Here is a 17,104-nt window from a genome sequence, read left to right as displayed (position 1 = left end):
CCTGCTGAGTTACATGTCCCAACTTTTCTAATGATGTTTTAATGATGCTAATGCCTCTTTTAACAAATTTTGCTGCTAATGATGTATAAAGGGAATATTTGATTCCTGGTTTTTATTTTATGGTTCTTACTATTTAAATTCTTTTTATTTTTACTTCAACTTTGATAACTAAAGTTTGTCTTTCAAACCAATGCAGCTACTTGTGCTTTGTCCTGTTCTCAGTTTTGCATTTCAATTTTCCTTTCTTATGTCAACCAATTACATCTGTTAAAATTGAAATGCAAAACACGAGTAGTTACATTGGTTTGAAATTTATTGCATTTCTTGAATTTCAATCATATTGCATTTGTCCCTTAAAATTTCCAAAAACATGAATTTTACAAACTTGTATAGTCAAGAGCTCACCTTAAACTGTACTGTGAATGTTACTACTTGACAAATTCTATTTTGGACCAATGCTTAGAAGTTTGAATTTTTAGCGACTATATTTTGAAGTATAAGTTAAGAATTCTTCTCGTCTCTACAATTGAGAATACAATCTAATTGGGCTCGGTTCGTCGAACTGAGTTTTGAGAAATATGTATATAGATTAGTTTTTTATTTATTTTAATTTTATCAAATTTACATCGATCTATTTATTGTCTCAGCTGCTAGAGAATTTTTAACTTAAACCTGGTTTTGTCGGTTATGTTATAATTTTGAATGGCTTTTAATATTGGTCTGTGGTATAGACAATTTATAGCATTCGTTGTAATATATATATACATATATATAATTGGCCTTACTTTATTGTTAGTTTGATTTGCCGAATTTAAGATCTGATTACTTTTTTGATAGCGAATAATTAACTTTTTAGTCTCAAAAGCCTATCACAACAAAATTCCACCAAGGTGAATATGGTCCTTCACTAATATTAATGAAATCTTACCAAAAAGAAAATGACATCTTTTGTACGAGTTGTTTTTCTCTTCATCTGAGATTATATGATTTTGACTTTTGTTTTGATAAAATATATGTATTTAATTTTAAACAAAAAGAATTTTGACTTTATGACTTGATTTGATTGGTTATTGTAGAAGGATAGCAGCGGATCTTGATTGAAAATGTCGACTTATAATTTACGAATAATAGATTAAAAAGTGACTTTAAGAAAAAAAAATAAGGAATATTATAAACTGAAGAAATTCATCCAACATATACAAGTCAAATCTGATTAACGATAATTACAAAAAAGTATAATAATTCTTGTCTTGTATTTACAGTGGTATCTATTTCTTTGCTTACATCCTTGTCTTTTATTTGCATTATGTTGTAAATAAACATTTTTATCAAAAAGGTATAATAATCCATGGCGTTGTATTTCTGAATAAAAGGTACAATAATCTATTAGCGGTGTATTTTTTTAAAATTCATATATTAAGGTTGAACATCAATTGGGTATAGGTGGTTTCAGACTCAATTATCAAATCATTAAATATGGATCATACAATTTATAAGTCTAATTTCAATTAATTTTTGCATTGGCTAAGAAAGGTTTCGATCAATTTGAGTTTGCAGGTCAAACGAGTGAGGTTGGTTCAGGTGATGAGTTTTTTATTTTTTTATTGGTTGGTTCATTTTCTTGTGTGTGCTTTATTTATAAATTCATTTTCTAAAAAGACACATTGAATTATAATAATTTTTGTCAAAACTTGAGTAATTTTTTATCAAACAACCTATTTATCAGACAATTGGTGTGATGGCTAAGTGACACGAAGATACTCATCCTACAAAAAATGAGTTGTTATACCTAGGGTATAAGTGAAGTAGTTGAATTCAAGTAACATTGAGTCTACTTTTTTCACATGCACCTGACAACTCAAACTTGTATATACCTTTGTTGACTCGTGTGACCTTTGACCCGCTACAACCTATCATCATATCAAATTGGCGCATTCAGATGGTTTGAGTTAAATCGATTCAGTTGATTTTGCTCAACTTATTATATATATTATACAATACTAAATCTAATTATCCCGGGTCAACAACTTAATTGGTGAACTAAATGATACCGAATAAATTATAAGAAGGAAGTCTCAAGTTTAAATTTAAAAAAAGTTAACCTAACAATTAATTTATTAATATTTTTCTATAAAAAAAAAACTAAATCCAATTATGTGACCGGGTGTATTAAAAAAGATAGTTCCAGTTAAAATTAAGATAAAATCTAACAATTGTTTATAAAATGAGGCATCATTGGTTCTAAATTGAACCAAAAGATATAGTGTAGTTTCTAGAACACTATTCTAATAAAGTAAACACTTTTCAAAATCCATATCTATATTGCATCTTTTTCATATTCCCTATTTGACAAAAATGTCAACGGGCCACCAACTTAATTCCAAGAATCAAACAAAACAAAACTATACATGCTTAACCTCTAATTGAAAACAGGAATGCTTAACCTCTAATTGATATTATATATTCTTACAAATGTTTTGGTAGTTCTATGATTAATTAATGGAGAATCACATGTAATAAATTAGGAACATTTTTCACAATAGTATTAGACACAAAGGCCAAATCTTGATCACTATACTCAAAGAGGACTATACTATATAGAATATGAAATCTTTTTTGTGTGTACAATGTAGAATATATAGAATATTAAATATTATTCTTCTTTTTCGGTTGTTTTATGGATGAAGCCAAAGGCCAAGTCTTGATCACTATATATACAAACTCACTACAAACTTTAGTTTTCATCAGCCTAGTGTGCTAACAGATATGAAGAGTTCTAATGAATATGTTTCCAAATTTGAAGTGAATAGAGAAAATGTGTTTAGTGACCCTCAAAGGCTTCCGCTAATCTGCGTTTCAAATCGAATTCTAACATATTCGAAGAAATATAGAATAGCGGTTGACCTGAGAGGGTTCACTGAAGACTTTATTCTTTGTATTTTGATTATTCAGTTAATATAAGAGATATTAAATTTATCTATCGACAATAAAAGTATTCGGTTTAATAATCCTAAAAAATTTCAGGTCATTATGTGCTTTTGTACTTGATCTTTACTATTAGTTTGTTTTATATTTTTGATGAATAGAAATCATACTTAATTAGTATATCTTATTTTACGTACTAATACACATTGTCTACTAGCCACTTTTGCTACACCGAGTCACAACTAGTTTTTATTTAAATCGATGTGATTGATTTTTTTTAATCAACTCTTATAACTCAACATTGTATTTTGAAGTGGATTCTTCAGCTCAGAAGACTCAAGCATTTACAAGAAAGCAACATCACTAGGTGTGTGTATTCAAATATAAACCTTAATTAAAGATGACTCAGAGTGTGTATTTTCTTTATGAGTATTTTAATCAATATAGTTTATTTAATCATATTACTTTTTATTATTTTAGTCAATTTACACATTTTTTTAGAAAATAATTTTTTATGATTAAATAAGCTATATATTTTATGATATCTTATTAATACTATTATTAATTAATAAAATAGTCTTATTAATATAATTAATTAATACTCTTACTAACAATTCTTATTCCTCTAACTAATTACTAACATTTGCTTATTGCATATAAAAAAAAATTGTTATTATTATTTTGTATAGTTTAATGGACTAAAATCTCATCCTAAAACTAAATTTCACTCGTGACACCGTTAAGAAATCACATTCTCTTTATAATTTTAATTAATTGGTCTCTTCCCTTGAAAATTTTGAATTTAAAATTTGTGAAATGTAATTTTTGTTTCGAAAAACTCTTTTTCATACACAATAAAAAAAATCATTAAACATAGACCAGCTAGAAATTTAGTGGGGGATAAAATATATGGTATGTTATAGGAATCAAAACTATATTTAAAAATACCTAAAAATGAATTTTTTATGAAACGTGACACGTGTTGCTGGTATGAATAATCTGATTGTATCACTATTCTAAACAGAAAGTTTATACAACTGAATAAATTGCTAAATAACTTCCCTAACAGAAACTAAAAACTGATCCAACTGTCATAACTAATATTTAACTATACTCACTGATTACAAAAATACACAATGAGTATTAAGCTGTGGCAGTATTAATTTGTATAATTAATACCCCCACAAATTAATTACTTATATGTGAATTATTTGTCAAACCTACATAAGAAATCATTTATATAATTTAAAATTCTACTCAGAATCATGTATACCTAAGAAAATTATACTCAAACAGTATTTTTTTTTTAATTAGAAATATATCATGAAATAATTTTTTTGAGTATAATTTCTAATTCAATAGTTGCACCAAATATACAACAAAAGATATAATTTATAACACATTTACCGTCAAACACATTCATCAAATTACAAAGTAAATGAGTACATTAAAAATGATGAGACTTTAGTAATTACATACTTCAATCAACCAACAATTTTTGTTAAAAATAAAAATGTATGTTGCATGGTTACATTAAATTTAAATTTTTTCATGTAATAAAAAAAAATCAAAATTTCTCCATCATACCCCAAACATAACTACTCTTTAGTGTAGGTCCCACAATCATAAACTATAGGCTCGGCGATTTGATGGCGGCAGCAACACCGGCCGAGGCGGCGGTGTTGATGCTCTCATCGGAATTGACATTTTTCTTGACGTTGATGTTTTCTTTGACGCTTTCTTTGACGTTGACCCCTTCTGTAGATTAGAAAAAAATTTATTTCTTAGTTTTTTCTTCACTATTTGTTGCGGCGGCGGCGGCATTTCGTCCTTCTTTTTCTTTCCTTTTTGTATTTCATCAGCCTTTTTTTGTATTTCAACAGCCTTGTTGAAATTTGTAGATACATCTTTTACTTGACCCATTTCTTGTTTGCTATACAAATGTGGTGCTTCACATGAAATTAATGTATCAATGTAGTGAGCCTCAAATGGTTTTGGTGACTTTTTTTTACGTGTCCTCACACCAGAAATACTTTTCACCAATTTCCATAGGTCTCTTTTGGTCCTCATTATGATGAATATTGGAATATGGTTACAAAGTTTAGATAGAAAAATTATAGAAGAAATTGAAGAGTTATATATGTGACGAAATAAAAAAAAAAATCACTATTGAATAAAAGTGTTGTGGAGAATGAAATGATAGGAGATTCTTGATATATATAATAATGGTGACAAAGAAAATGAAGATTTTTCTTGAAATTTAGTTTAATTAAAAAAATCTCGGTCAAAAGAAAGTTTAATTATGGGTCAAATTAATTTATGATTAAATTTAAGGGTAATTGTTTTAACATGTTGCTTTTAGAATTAAAAAAATTAAATGTGGACCCTGGAGTGAACTTAGTATAGCCGATTAATCCAATTTTTAATTGTTATAATTTTTCTTTTTAATATTATTAGTAACAAAACAAATAAAATATGGTATAGCAGTTGAGCCCATGAGGCCCACTTAAATTTGATATAATAGATTTATATAGGAGAGTTTTGTTTTCCACCCTTATATATTTTTTAGAAATACACTTTAAAAAATGTGTAATTTTTTTTATCTTCTAAATCTGTACTACTAAATAAAAATACAATTTTTTTTTTTTGAATTTATACCTTAGAATAGTGCTGTCTTTTTTTAAAAACACGATAGACTTAAAATAGACTCTCTATATAGAAGATTGTATATTTAATATTATTTAATATGAAATGATAAATTAAGATATAAAATATTAAAGTTTATAGTTATTTTAGAGATAAAGTAATTTATGGAACAATCTAAAAAACTATTCATGAGAATAAAGATAAATATTAATTAATAAAATAGTTCTAGTTACAAAATATGAAATTATACGAGGTGCACTATAGAGCTATAGAGAAATGTTGAAGAAAAAAATAAAGATATATATCAGTACAAAATTATGAATTAATGCTTTAGAGTTATGCATGTACTCAAACAATGTTATTTTACATTTAATATACGACGTGTTTTTCCATCAAATACCTTAATTAGTTAAAGAAAAATAATAAAATATGTGCAAATTTCAAAATAAGATGAGATGACAACATTAGTGTCTGAAATACATTTATCAATACACTTTTGAATAAATTAAATTTATGTATAATAATATTGGGACTTTAAAATTTTGTAATAAGCAAATATATACATTCTTTTAGTAACAAAAAAAAATGCAATTTCTATTTTCTTCTTTTTTGACATAGACTTTCTATCCTTTTTATTAACCAATAAATATGATTAAAAAATATAAAATAAAAAACAAATGAGTCCTTTCTATCTTTGAAACTCAGTATTATTAGGTAATTGTATGTTCGTTTCCGTTTTTGTTCACAAAGTATTAAATACACTATCAAAGTTGGCTTATGATAATGTAATTTAGTTAATTTTGCACTATTGAAAATTAGCATCTAGATAAAATAGCACTAGAAAAAATCAACTTCCGAAAAACTAGGGGGAGGGGGGGTGTGTTTAGCATACTATTAAGAATGACTTAGAAAAAAAATGAGGCATTTTATCTTCTATATATGAGCATTAAGGGCTTATATCTGCTATCTTGGGCTCACTTTTTTGCTTATGTGTCTTGATCCAGAGTGATTTGTATTTTATGTGTAAAAGGCAATTCACTTATATACCTAAGTTGGATATAATTTACTGTTAACAAGCATTAATTTGACTACTATAAGGCTACCATTGAATAAGTAACAATTCGATCCAATTATCTACCATTGAACTTTACAATAAGATATTGTATTTATGATCTATGACCCCTCTCACATTTACTATATTTTCACATTCATTATAAATATATTTGATAGCATTCACATTCTTATACCTTCTTTAATTATTGTTTTTTTGTCATATGACTAACAAATTTCCTCTCTACACCACTTAGACATCCTGCATACTACACTAATTTTCTAAACATTTATGCTTAAAAAGTCTACTCCGTAATTTGAGCGAGCCTCACATTTTATGGATTATAAATATTTGTATTTTCGACGATATATTGTACTCTTTATATATTTCATATCTTTCATATCTCAATACAAGTGTCATTTTTCATTTATTTTTATCATGATATGACTTTGTAATAACAATAAAAAACTTTATTTTTGATTGTTTCATCTCGAACTCATTTCAATAGGTTACCACAAGCATTAAATCTATGAAATAAATGTTTTTTTTCTTGTATAAAATTTTTCTGAGGTAATGGTCACAAAACACTTCTAGAGAATGACATTCCTCTAATAATACTAAACAAGATTGAACCTACGATATGCATATATAATATCTATTTGTTTTTAATTTATTTATTAAATAATTGGAGTTAACACGCGTTTCTGAATAATCTCTAAAATACTTTGCAAATGAATTCTAGACGTAACTTTTTTCCACTTTCTCCCTTTTTCTATTTTTTTTCCACAATGTATTTACTTATTTTCACATCAATTTTAAGTGGCCATATATATGTGCTACTGAAATATTGTTAACATTTATGTGCACTACTTTATAATTAAGGTAGTGTATAGCAACAAAAATATTGCTGCTCCATCTAATTTATTCTATTTATAAACATAAATATATATAATGCTAAATATCACATTTCAATTTTTTTTTTAAAGATACTAGGATAAAGATAATTCCATTAAATTTTTTTTAAAGATAATTCCATTATAAACATAAATAATTTTTTTAAAATATATATAAATACATAAACATTGCGGATCGTATACTAGGATAAAGATAATTCCATTAAATTTTCGGATAAAGGTAATTTTGTCAAAAAAAGTAAAAATAAAAATATAAGCTCTCTTTGATAAATATGGATGATTAGTGACTCATCCAAGTTTTCTAAAAAATTAATGGATCACCTTTTATGAAATTTAATGGATAACTACATATAAAAATAAAAAGCCATTGGATTAAAAAGTAAAAACATAATATGTCCAAGTTTGTGTAGCTTTTTTCTTCTAATTTTTTTTAAGAAGAAAATACTAATTTTTAGTGTACATTTTTTCCTTCTAATTTTGTCTTTCATTCTCAATTATATTTATAATTTTATCTTCTTTATTTAATTAAATAATTAAAAATTCAAATTATCTATACTTTTATATAAATTAATACTAAGTATTTAGTGTAATTTTTTTCTTCTAATTTTTCTTTTGATTCCAACTATTTCTTTCATTTATATACTTTTATTTATAATTTATCCTTATTATCAATCAAACAATTTTCGTAAAGAAAAAGTCAATCAAATAACAGATTTTTTTTTAATAATTTGATAAATTTTTATATGTTTTATATTTTCATCGATAAAATCGAACAGACGAACACACAAATATCCAATATTTAAAATAAAAAAAAAAATCATAATTATATTATTTTTTCTCCTAATTAAATTGTTCAAGTTACGTCTAAACAACCTACACAACTTTTATGTTTCTGCTCTCTCGCTACTAATTTTATTTCATGTTTCTGAATTATATGAACTTTCGAACAACTCAAATTATTTGAAAATATACTTCTATATAGTAAACAAAAATGGTTTTTGTAGATGTGTATATCCGATCTCATTTTTATTTTAAGTAGCACTTTTGTCAAAAACAACACAGGATGAATTGGGCTAGTTTTTTGCTTTTTGGTTCCACAGCCTAATGATTTTGGTTATAGCCCAATTTGTATCCAAATAAAGCTCACAAAAATAACATATGTAGGGTAGCTCCCTAGACCAATTTTGTTATACTGAAAGAGAAGTATAAACCTAAATATTTTTTTAAACTCTAAGATTTTAAGATATTAGCCTTTTTTTAAATTAAAAAAAAATCTAAGAGATTACCTTAAACAAATTATTGATAAAGCATTTATATTAAAACAAAATAGTTTGGGTCTTAGTTTTCATGTGATAATTAATGAAAAATTAAATAATCAAGATTGATACAAATTATGAAAGATGAAGATGTTCCCTAGTTTAAGATTTTTTTTCTTTCTTTTCCATATTGTTTTAAAAGTTGCAATAATGTGGCTCATAGAGAGAAGAGGGGAGGGGAGAGAAGGGAAATATAGATGCATTTAATTTAAAAGAAAATTGAGGAAGGATTTTACTACTTTTACTTTTGTGTTTGATTCAAAGGAAGGAGAAATATTTTAAATGATTTTGACTTTGTCTTTTTTATAAAATGAACCAAATACAAAAATTTAAAAATATCACATCATCTTTTCTCCCTTCCCCTCCTAATACTCCAAACTAAATGGACCCTAAGTATGCAATATGAACATAAAAAAAAAAAAAAACAAAGTATGCAATATACTTTTTAGGAAATTACCACACCCCCCAAAATACCATTAACTAGTTTGTAGTAACTGGTTCAATTATTTATCTTAATCATGCTCCGGTAACTTAAGTTATCGGAATCAAACATTTGATAAGCACCTTAATATAGGGAAGAATGTCATTTTGTCCCATTCACTCTATTTTTCAAATAAAAAAACTCTATAAACCTTCATTTCTCTCGAATCTAACTCAATCTCATTTTCTTAACTCAAATCTATACTAAAATCACACTTTTTGATTCATCAACTCTTAATCATAAGAAGTTAAGTTTTTTATTTTTATTTTTATTTTAGCACCTGTGGTCCCTTAACTTAATTTCAGTTAACGTTTTAGTCCTTTATTTTTTTTTTTTTCTTTTTGATTTGGTCCTTTATTTTAATTTTAAGTGACAATTTGATCTTTTATGTTTTATAATGTAACAATATTATCCTTTTTTTTTTGCAAAAATTCAAAAAATTCATCAAAAATTTTAAATAAAAACCATAAAATTAATTATTATCCTCAATATAATGCAAATTTCATCAAATTCATAACTAAATCTTTAAATAAACTCATATTTAAATCTCTAATAACATCAAATAAAGAATAAAAATATGAATGTTGGTTTATTTTTAAAGAATGCACCTTAGTGTTTATTTTTTTATTTGTGATTTTAGTGTATATGTTTATGTTTTTGTTGTTGTTGTTTCAATAAGTAGTTAGGGATGAATGTTGGTTTTGTTGTTGTTGTTAAAATTGAATTTATATTTTCTAAGTTGTTATAATTGATGTATGTAAAATGTTTGACAAAGTGTTTTGTATTTGTAACGAGTTTGTAGTAAGATATAATTAATTTATATTGTTGTTATAGTTTATATTAGCGAGCGGTAGAGATTTTGTTGTTGTTGTTGTTATTGTGATGTCAACTCGTTGTTGTTGTTGAAATATGTTAAAAAAAAGTTGAATAAGTTATTGTAGTAGTTGTATGTTTAAGTGTTTGACAAAATATTTTTGATTTATAATGAATTTGTAGTGAGATATAATTAGTTTATGTTGTTGTAATTTAAAGTAATTTATGTTTTTGAAATTTGATATAGTCAAAATGTTGAAATGTGACAAAGTATTGATTTTTTTATTTTAGAGATGGAAGGTGATAATGATATTAATTGATTTCGACACTATAAGGAGATCCAACATGAGTCTGTACGTAGAGAGCGTCAAACCAAAGCTATCGATAAACGACATCAAGTTAGAGGTGAAAGCACCCGCTCTCAGGCATATGCTGACACTAAATTTGTGCAGGACAAGATGATTGCATTGTCGTTGTTGCCACTATCACCACCTACACCATTTCAGGGACCATCATCACCACATGTTTAGGGGTTGGGAGTATGGATGACAATGGATAGAGTTTGGGTAGAGTAATATAGTACCCGTTCCCATAATCGTGCACGTACCCTCATAGGTATCAACTTTAATATATGTACCCTTACTCTTTGGGTACTTAAGTGCCCACACCTATACCTATTACGCGCGCTTTAACAAAAATAGATCGATAAATAATTGCTATTGTTGTAATTAAATTTAAAAAAATTCCAAATATCTTAAATCCAAATCATAAAATACTATAAATCAAAATATTTTTTTAACTCAAAACATCCAAAACAAATCAAATGATCCCATGTTACTACAATAAACATCCAAAATAATATTTTATTAAGTTGCAAGTTCTTTGGTGGTATTCTCAGATATCTAAAACAAAATTGATATGTGTATTATGTTAGTTATTTATAATTATAAAGTCACGATTAATAATAATAAAAAACTCTTAAATATCAAATTACAATTATTTATCTTTTCATCAGAATCAGATTCTTGAAAAGTTTGTAAACGTTTATCTTTTAATTCTAAATATTGTAGTAGTCTAATGATATCAATAGTTGCTAAAACATAAAAAAGAAAAATAGTTAAACTAAACACAAATTTAATTTAATAAATACTATATTGCAACAATTATTACCTTATTTTTTATGTTTTATCCAACTTTGTGAGCACACAAGTGCCTCCAAAGTATCCTCATGAAGTCTAGACCGTTGAGTACTCAACAACCTACCACCAGTACTAAAAGAAAATTTTGAAGCAACTGTAGAAATTGGAATGACCAAAATATCCTTGGCAATTTTTTGGAAAATTAGATACTTGATTCCATTTGTTTTCCACCATCTAAGAATATCAAATGTGGCACTCCTAGGCAATACATTTTCTTCCAAGTATATATCTAACTCAGATTTTGATTGCACGTCATTGGTATTATTGACATACAAATCATAATTGCTAAGAAAATTGGTACAATTACCATTTTCTAAATTTGACTTCTTCTCATCAGTGGCGGAGCTCAACTAAAAAGTTTGGGGTGGCTGACATAAAATTATAATATATAAAAATCAAATATGCAAATAATATTATATAGCTAAAAATTGAGTTATAATAATAAACTTGAAGTGAAGTATCAAATAATTTAAACACATGACTTAAAAATACATTAAAGTCACAAATCACAAATAAAAAGGAAGTCACAAATCAGAGTCACAACCACGAATAAAAAGGGAGTTACAACCACAGATCAAAGATAATAGGCACAAATCAGAGTTACGGTCATAAATCAGAGACAGAGGGAGTCAATATGTTTGGTGATCAATAATCAAAAAACATCTTGTGACAAGCGTATTATCAAACAAATAGAACAATTTGATTTGTGCATATTAACAAACACCTCATATGCAACAAACATCTACCAGCACTAACATCTATCCACTCACTAACATCTATCTATTCACTGATTCACTCAACAATTGTAACAAGTGCATATTATCAAACACCTTATATGCAACAAACATCTATCAATACTAACATTTATCCATTCATGATTCACTCAACAATTGTAACAAGTACATATTATCAAACACCTTATATGCAACAAACATCTATTAGCACTAACATCTACCCGTTCACTAATTCACTCAACAATTGTTACAAGAAAATAGAGATAAATATTAATCGATTTGATAACACTGGCATAATAAAGTAAGTAATAAAACAATTCTGATGATGAACGAAATTGAGAGATGAATTGAAATTCGGAGATGAACGTTTTGACGAACGAATAAGGAAGAGATGAAAATAGGTTGGAATCGCATAGGCGAGCACAAATCGTGACGCGACAGAGTGAGGAACACAAATTGTGATACGAAAGAGTGAGTTGCACCGATCGTGACACGACGACCGATATAGTGAGGAGCACATATCGAAGACACACAAAAAAAGATAGTGAAGATGAACAAACACAAACAGCGATTCTGGTATTGTTAATTTCAATTGAAGACAAACTTTCATAAAATTTTGATAAAAGTACTGTAACAACTGAATTTAAATCTTGGATCCAAAACAATGGCAATATCCATAATACCATGAATAATAGACTAATATTTCTCAAATTTATCAACCATTATGGAAGTCATATTTCTAATAACCTCAATTGAACAAGTTTGCCATTGCTTCAAAGAGAGTTTTATTTCACAAATCAATGGAGAGAATATATTTGTTGTGGGATATTGTGTACCTGAAAATATCTCAGTTACACGGTTACAGACTTGCAACCTATTACAAATTTCTTATGCTATTTTGCACTCTTTTGTTATAAGCAAACATGTATACAAACGCTCTCGTGTTTTTAAACAAATAAAAAAAATTTTATTTGCTAGAGCTCCACCTAGTTTTGTAATCAAGTAGAGCTCCACCTAGTTTTGCAATCAAGAATAAGTTTCTTAGTGATGGAAACTTTTAATGGACGTGCTGCTCCCCTAAAAGTTTGTCTCTTTTGGGTTTGGTTGTCCAAAATGAAACACTATCCCTAACCTTCTTTATTCCATTTTCAATAACACTCAAACCATCTTGAACAATTAAATTCAAAATATGGGCACAACACCTTATATGAAATAATTTACCATCAAGCATAAGATTAGAACAATCAAGTTTGTTTAACAACATACCGGCAATAACGTCATTAGTGCTACAATTATCCAAAGTGATGGTTGATAATTTTCTATCAATATTACAATCTATCATGCAATCTACCAAAATCTTTGAAAGAGCTCCAGCTGTGTGTGGACATTCTAAATACACAAACCTGTCATGAAAAATAATTTTTAAAATGTTAACATAATGGAAAAAACTATATGCAATTAATAACATTTAAAAAATATGTAAGTATCATACTGTAATATGCGACTTTGCATATTCCAATCACCATCAATGTATTGACATGTAATGACCATATATCATTTCTTTTGGTTGCTAGTTGTCCATATGTTTGTTGTTAAAATAATCATATTCCCAATCTTTTTTAAAAGCCTCACGATCTACCATTTTTCATGTCGAAATATCTTTATAATATTATTTTTAAATTGTGTTTCGAAAAGGAATCTTGAACGTTGAAGACGTTCACAATATATTTTAAAGCCCAAATGATCTACCATTGAAAGGGGATACTTATGAAGTATTATCATATTAGAAAGGTCCTATCTTGATTTATATAGATCAAAATGATAGTTACTCAATAAGTAAATGACTCATCTACCTTCTTTTACTCTTTCAACAAGATCGTTTGTCTTATATCCTTATATGGTCTTCTTTTACCAACTTGGGGGTCTCGTTGATATTTCTTTGCTACCACATTTTGAGGACCATGTGGCGGCCCGTATATGAGTTGTAGATGTAAGTTTTAATTATAAATTTATTTAATTATGGATTAATTATTTATTTATTTAATCATAAAAAAACTAACAATTGATTATTTTTTAAGAATGTGTTCCTCTAAAATTTGTCAACAATGGTACACCGACATGTCAACTCCATGTTCCAGCTTCTACCGTGACTTGGTTTTGGAATTCAATCAAAGTTTTCAGGTTAGCTGATCTTGGACACATAAGCTACAAGTTAACAGACATTGATGTATTGTCTGCATTTGCTGAGAGGTGACACAGGGAGACTAGCTCCTTCCATCTTCCTATTGGTGAGATAACAATGACTCTAGAAAATGTGTCATGTCTTATGCACTTGCTTATCCCTAGACACCTGCTGGCACAAACATCGATAGTGAAAGATGATGGGATTGAGTGGCTGCGTAATAATCTTAAGTTCAACTTAGATGATGCGCTAATAAAGGTTGAAAGAACCAGATGAGCGCATGTCAGATTCTCACCCTTGAAGTCTAATTTTTTATTCATCTGAAGTTCCGTTTGCTAATAATGACAAGGTAAGGGAATATCATCGGCTTAACGCCATTAGATAATATCTTCTCTACCTTATGAGCACTACCATATTCATCAATAAAAGTGCAATGTACATCAATGTTATGTAGCGTTCAATACTTTATAGACTTGGGTAGCATCCAAGAGTATGCATGGAGTGCTGCTGCTCTCACTTTCTTGGAAAGTTTGTTAGGGGATGCTAGCAAGTCCAAGACGAAATAACTAGCTAGTTACTTATGCCTCCTCTAAGTTATTAAGAGTTAATTCAATTGGAATATTATTTATAATATTAGATAATTTTATTGAAATATTATTTAAAATTAATTTTTAATTTTTTTTTTTGTTTCAAGCATGGATTATGCAATATTTTCTACTATTTATCTACGGACTCTCCAATTTGAATATGATGAGACCCTTCCACGTGAATATATGTCCGTTCCACATTGAGTTTGTCCTCTAGTAGAGACATGCAAGAACACATTGGATCGGTTGAAGGTCCAAAATTATTGGTTTTCTCCCTATGATGACCACTGTCAGACTTGTCTGTTGGAGGAAATATGTTGGTACTCTGACTGGATTAGATGTAGATCTAGGATAAAGTATCATCACTTTCTTGAGTGCGTACTTAGACAACTTTGATATATTCAAACCATCCCCAGATATTCAAACATATCTTCTAAAGATACCCCTAGAGGCCAACAATTTTTTCTTGGTTATTATTTGTATCATGACACTTACTATTATTTATATATTAATATGATGCATTTTAATTTGTTATGTGGATTTATTTAAAGCATAATAAAGTCTGTAAAATAGTTAGTTTGTTTAATGGAACATTAAGTGTGACTTAATCGTGAGACCACATTAAACATAATGACACTATTTTTAAATTATCTGTAATCCAATTTTACTATTAAATGGAACAACAATAATGCATAAAGATTATTATGTGAGTAGATTGATGATCATATCTCATATGTCATCAATATGAGATATCAAGTCTTCACATGTATTAATATTAGGAGTAATATTTGTACTAGATTGGTCCTCTATGAGAACGCTACATAAAAGGTATGCAAGTGTCATTAACGGTTCTCATGTGACCATAGTGAATACTCCTACGACTTGAAGTCACTATGATCCCTACTTGGAGAATTGTATATTTTGAGACCTTCAAACATTATATGTAATAAGACAATCATAACAATAATTATTGGGTCTACAATAAACTATGTAGAGAGATGTGAGTGATGTAGATATGATTCATCTTTCCTGCATAATAGGAGTTGTGTCTTGGGTTTCTCAATTGAGTGATATGTGAAATATGTGTGGCCATGCCAAAATGGATCAATATAAGATATTAAGTACATTAGTGATTACACGTATACTCGGGAATTGAGAAACAAATTATTGGACCTAACAAGAATGATATTTTTTTATGTCTTGGGTTCAATTAAGACATTTGAATGAAGATGTAGTTACTGCACAATAAATAGTGGTCACGGTAAGGTTAAAATTATTTCATCGATTTTCTCATTAATTGGGTAGCAATGATGCATAACTAGATGCTACTATTGTTTATAATATTTAATATTTATATTATTTTAATATTTTATATCATTGTCAATTAAGTGAGAGCATATAGAGTTACATGATAGAACGGTTAAACCAGAAAGTAAAAATTAAATTAAATAATGATTTAATTAAATAAATAAAATGAATTGATCTTGTAGGGTACAAGGTCCACTATAGTAGTAAGATATAAAGAAACACTATATATATATATGATATATTGTGTCTTTTCTTAACAAAACCTATAATCATTCTCACTATAGCCGTCAACTAACACCGACGCATTTTGAGACAACCGTTCACGTAGATCGAGTAAAGACACTATCATATTGTAGTGTTGATTATTGGTGGACAGGAGTTAGGAAACTGTAGTTGGATATGTAACTTGGTTTTATAGGGTTTCTCATCCTTTCATGCAATCGCTTCTAGAGGAAAATCCTCCAAGACCTATAGACATGAAGGTTTTCATACAATAGGAGTCTACGTCTAATGTAACTAACACGATGCAGATTTGCAGGATGATTAGAGATCTTGCACTTAAAGCGCGCGAGAAGATGAAGAAGGGAACTCATGCAAATTAATGTGTGCAGTAGATCATTAATCACACACATAACATATTTTTATATCGTAGGAGGAGGAAAAGTAGCATTATGAACAGAGTTACACAATAGTATTTATGTATTAGGCATTATTACTTTTGATTTAGATGTACTTTTTTGAATATTTTGGTTAATTATAATACTTTGGTTAAATGCACATGGTTTTATTTTTGATTAATCTGATATTCTTGTCAAATGTTGAGATTTGTGTACATGGTTTTAATCACCATTAGCTCTGCAATATCCAGTTTCAAATCAATTGGTTCCTTCAATTTTAAATCAAGTACGAGCTCAAGTATTTCTTCAACTGCAAACTCAAGTTTTGGTT

This window comes from Cicer arietinum, chromosome 3 (genome assembly GCF_000331145.2).
Source record: "Cicer arietinum cultivar CDC Frontier isolate Library 1 chromosome 3, Cicar.CDCFrontier_v2.0, whole genome shotgun sequence".
Lineage (NCBI taxonomy): Eukaryota > Viridiplantae > Streptophyta > Magnoliopsida > Fabales > Fabaceae > Cicer > Cicer arietinum.
Note: the sequence above shows the minus strand (reverse complement) of the source record.